Source organism: Magnolia sinica, chromosome 14 (genome assembly GCF_029962835.1).
Source record: "Magnolia sinica isolate HGM2019 chromosome 14, MsV1, whole genome shotgun sequence".
Classification (NCBI taxonomy): Eukaryota; Viridiplantae; Streptophyta; class Magnoliopsida; order Magnoliales; family Magnoliaceae; genus Magnolia; species Magnolia sinica.
In genome coordinates this window covers 5,988,783-5,994,030 of record NC_080586.1, presented here as the reverse complement: position 1 = coordinate 5,994,030, position 5,248 = coordinate 5,988,783, and the positions used below count along the sequence as shown (strand labels likewise).

General features: G+C 41.1%; 1 non-coding gene across 1 annotated transcript; it reads left to right on the top strand.

The window, feature by feature from the left end:
- Nucleotides 1-871: 871 nt before the first annotated feature.
- On the top strand, nucleotides 872-978 carry LOC131226565 (small nucleolar RNA R71). Its single transcript, XR_009161938.1, has one exon. It is a non-coding gene; the product is annotated as a small nucleolar RNA R71 (small nucleolar RNA).
- The last annotated feature ends 4,270 nt before the right edge of the window (nucleotides 979-5,248 follow it).

Here is a 5,248-nt window from a genome sequence, read left to right as displayed (position 1 = left end):
GTTCCGGTTCTACTTTTTGTGGGGCATCACTGGATCCATCATTGTTGTCCTCTTCTGGTTCTTGAGGCTTTTCGGGCCTAACCGGAAGAGTTTTATCAATGATCTTACCACTCCTAAGAGTGGTGATGGATTTAGCATGCCCCATCTGATTTGAAGAGCTGGGATCATTATTCTCGTACTGCGGTTTAGGATTGGGGAGAGGTTGTGCAGGAAGCATCCCCTTTTCTATAACCGTCATACGAAAATCTATCTTTTGCATAAAATCTGTAATTCCCCGCATTGCCTGAGCCAGCTCTTGTATGGGATTTTGAACCAGTTCCTCTTGAGGTTTCACTTGAGTTGGATTTTGATTGAAGAAACCTGGAGGAGTCGTCGTTTGTCCATTCCTCCAACTAAAATTTGGATGATTTTTCCAGCCAGGATTGTATGTGTTGGAGTTGGGTCCAGTAAAAGGTCTTTGATAATTATTTACAGCATTGGCTTGTTCATTCAACACTTCTCGAAAGGCAGGTATTGTAGGACAGTTTTCAGTTGTGTGAATGTTGCAATCACAGATGCCGCAAACAACTTCATTGACCTTATCCTTCTTTCCTTCCATGGCCTCAACTTTCCTTATGAGCGTAGTCACTTTACACTTGAGATCATCCTCTTCTTTCAAGAGATATAATCCACCTTTCTCCTTTAATTGAGTCGGCCTAGACGTGGTGTTCGCCAGTGGGTAATAGTCCCATGATTGTGTTTTTTCAGCGAGACTATCGAGGTAATCCCATACCTCGTCAACATGAACTCTCCATTACACATTGTCTCGACCATTTGGCGCATGGAAGATGTCAGTCCATCGTAGAAAAAATTTATAATGCGCTACGTTTCAAATCCGTGTTGTGGGCATGAACTGACCAAATCTTTGAACCTTTCCCAACATTGGAAGAATGTTTCATCTTCCTTTTGGGCAAAGTTCATGATTGCTTTTCTGAGGGTAATCGTTTTATGATGTGGGAAGAATTTTTTTATGAATTCCCTCTGCATATCGTTCCATGTGCCAATGGATCTAGGACGCAATGAATGTAACCACGTCTTAGCTTTCTCTTTTAAGGAAAAAGGAAAGAGTTTCAGCCTAATTGTATCCTCAGATACATTAGGAAAACATAATGTAGCTATAATCTCATCGAACTCTTTCAAATGTAAATATGGACTTTCTGATTCAAGTCCATGGAATTTGGGAAGGAGTTGGATAACTCCTGGCTTGATGTCCATTTGTCCTGTATTTTCAGGAAAAATCATGCATGAGGGCATACTCACTCCCGCCGGTTGTAGATAATCTCGTAAAGTACGAGGCGGGGTGCCTGTTGCACCTCATTCTCATCTTGGGTATCCTCCACCCTGGGTGGAAGTGGAGGAGGTTGGTCTTCAGCCATAACCTCAGTTAACTCAGGGGATTTCGAGCGGTGTCTAGTCCTGCGATGGATAGTCAACCCCTCAACCAATCCTCCTTCAGTCAAGAAACGTCGAGTGTCGTCACGGGCCCACTTGGGCATGAAAACACTCGCAGCCCTCAATTAAAAACTTAACCCTAGGAAAATCTAGCAAGAAAGAGAGAGTTGGAAAGAAATTACCAAATTGGAGTCCTGAGTTAAAACCTGCAAAATAAAATAAGTTAGATTCTAAAAGAGAAGAACAATTCTTTAAAAGAAAGATAGAAGTGAACTAGCTTCTAAAAGAAAGAATTCCTAAAAGAAAGTGAAAATTTCTAAAATAAGTTAAGAGAGTCCTAAACTAGAAAGTAGATTACTAAAAGAGAATTGAAAAATAGAAAGTAGGGAAGGAGTGTACCGAATTAGAGATTTCTATCTTAAAGGCCTACAAAATAGGAAGGTTAGTTTCTAAAAAATTCTAAAAATAAATTAAGAAACAAAATTAGATTCTAAAAGTGTCAGAATTAGAAAGTTACTAAAATAAAACAAAAATAGAAAGTTAATTTCTAAGAAGGGAAAGAAATAACCTAAATTCTAAAAATAAACTATTTCCTACAGAAGGGAGGATACTAGAATTAGAAATTTTTTTTGAAAATTTAAACCCTAATTCTAAAAATATGAAAAAGTAGAGAGATTAGGAAGGAATTACCAATTTAGAAACTTATGTCCAGATCCTATAAAACAGGAAACAAGTTAAGTTCTAAAAATAGAATAAAATAAAATAAAAACTTCTATCCTAAAGTAAGTAAAATCCTAATCCTAACATAATTCTAAAACTAATTAATTTCAGAAAAACGTAACCGTCAGTCCCCAGCAATGGCGCCAAAAAACTTGTTCACACCCCAAGTGCAGGGTTGTGATGTAGTAATAAACTCGGTAAGACTGAGGTCGAATCCACAGGGACTGATATCTGTACGTTATCTGAAACCAGGTAAAACTAGAACTAGACTAAGATAGGATCTAACCAAATAGAAATTTAAGGAATAATTGTAGAATAATTATCTAAAACTTTAAGAAATTCAGAGGAAGGAAACTAGGGATTCAGAGGATCCACTTGTAGAGATCAGGGAGATCTTATGCTTGCATCAATGGTTATGGAACTTATTTGATCTGGTTTTCAAGAGATGAAAGGTATATGAATTAGAATGGATTCCATCATCAAACCATGCCCAGGAGACAAGGTAAACAACAGAATTAAACTAATTACCAACCAACCAACAATGTATGAAGATCAGGAAGGGTACTGTCATCCTACCATGCCCATGGAACAATGATGAACAACAGGGCTTCCTGACTTCATAAACTTAAAAAGGGGAAGAAATATTCAAAGCCATTGCAAACCCATTGTAATTTCAGTCACAACAGACCATGAAAGACTAAGAAAAATATTCCTTGAATAATCAACTTAAACTCAGTTCAGAAATCCAAATTAAACGCATGAGATAGTGTCTCCCATCTCGCTACAGGCTTCACCTCTTAGCCCTAGCTAAGAGGGTTAGCCACACATGGATGGGCTGATCATTAAAAAAATAAAGGAAATATAAAGGAAAATAAGAGAAAAACCAGGCTTAGCTCACGTGCCAGCCCAAACCCAAGCCAGCCGTACGTCCTTCTCTGTTTCTTCTTTTTTCTTCCTTTCCTTCCTTCCTTCAAAGCCAAACCCTGTTGATCCCACCGTCCCTCACACGCTGCCTCAGCTAAAGACGAGCCCACCTTCAGCCGACCTCTGTTTTTCTTCCCTCACGTGCAGCAGCAGCAACTCCCTCCTAAACCGAGCTCCTCTCTCTCCTTCAAAACCAAAAACCGACCCCCCTTCGACGTGCAGCAGCAACTGACCTCTTATAGCTGAGGTTGGCGTGCGAAAACCCGACCTTCCGCAGAATCTTCCCCCCTGGCGTATCTGGCTGGAGAAGAGTCAGTTTAGAAGACTGACTCTCTGTTACGCAGCAAAGCAGAAGACCTCCGTTTGTAACGGAATTTTCTGCAACAAAACTTGATCTAAGACGTTCAGTCGTCTTGGTTCTAATCAGACCCACCGTGGACAAAATTTGGACGGTCCAGATAGAGAATCCGATCCTCCTCTTGATCACGGAACGGCCCGAAAATACCGGTTGCGGGCAACAGAGCTCGGTGCTTCTTGCGCTGGGATGTTGGTGGAGGCCCTGATCGAAATCGGTTGAGAAATCCCCACCGTCCATTGAAATCCTTGTAAAAAATCAGTCGGGGAGGAGTAGTTTTCGTAGGTTCTTGTGTGGCCCATTGTACTCACTCAATTCACCGTTCATCCTATGTTGTGCATCGATCTTCGTGTTTGCATCTGCATGGGGCCAAAAGGTCACCTAGGTTTTGGCCAGTGGACCCGTGGGATTCCAATGGACGGTCCAGATCGAACCGTCGCATCATGATGGTGGCCCACAAGACACTTCCACAGGCTCTGTTTTGCGTTCGCAGGTAAGAGAACCTGTTTTGTAGAAGGGATCGGTCAGCGAGCGCGCTGACCGATTTCATGGTCCGGTGCGCGTCACACACCCATGTAATGTGTACACATGCAACCTAAGGTGGGGCCCATCATGATGTTCATGCCAAATCCGCTCCATCCATCCGTTTCTCTATCTCATTTAAGGGGTTGAAACCAAAAATGAAGTATATCCAGCTATCAGGCGGGCCCCAGATTGATAATTTGTGGGTTGATCTGTCCGTTGAGCCACTTCCACAGCGATCCAATGGATGAAAATTTACATGTACGGTTCATTTATGGTCCTCAGGCCACGTATGGAGTTTCGAACTGAACGGATGGTAGGAACCCGGTGATCTTGCATTCTGGATGCTTTTCAGGCCACTTGAGCTTCAATTCCTCGATTTTCTTGGGTCCCTGATGTGTAATTCTGTTGATCTGGGGTCTCCTGGAACCCGTCCCTTGCCTTAGGTGTCATCAGAGCATCAAATCCATGGTTTAAGCACCCTTTTTCAGTTCATGCTTGTAAATACACTCTGCATCACAAACACGATTAAATCAGGCTATTAAACGGTATCAATGATTGTAAATCTATGCAATAACTGGGTCTAATACGCAATATTTGACCCTCAACAACGGTTGAATTCCCCTGTTTATTTTCTTTTTTACTATTTTTGGTAAGTTTTGGTTTGATTGTAATTTTTCATTTGTTGGGCTTTAGGTGTTGTCTAACATGAAAAGTGTTTATAAAAATTAGGAAAATAATGTGGTTAAGCAACATAGGACACTTACTATAAATAGTAAAAACAGAAATAAACAGGGAATTCGACCGTTGATCCAATGGAATCTCACAAATTTAGCATGGGAAACCTGGCTTAGCTGGGTTGGTTGGCTAAAGTAGCTTCTCTTACCCTAAAATCATACATGGTACGTTGAGTAACTCATTCTGGTTTGCAAGATACACCTATTGTAAGGTTCTGACAGTTTGGATCACCTCCACATCCGATCGGGCCTTCTCTGGTCCATCTTGGACATGAAAGTTTCCACGACCCACTCTACATCAGTAGGTCACAAGTCCATTGTTTGGGTATGTGTTTTGGAAAACCATTATGAATCCTAATCTATTGTCCATGTAGATGGTACATAGTTGATTAATTTCAGCGGTAGATTATAATGACCATGAGTCCTCATGGACATCTTGATATACTTTGTGTGTAGTGTCTGTTGTGCAGCACGCCAACAACGCAGTGAGCCTAGATCCAATCTCAAGCCTCACCCACAAATGATAAACAGGAAGAAATATAAACTTGAAATAGATCAA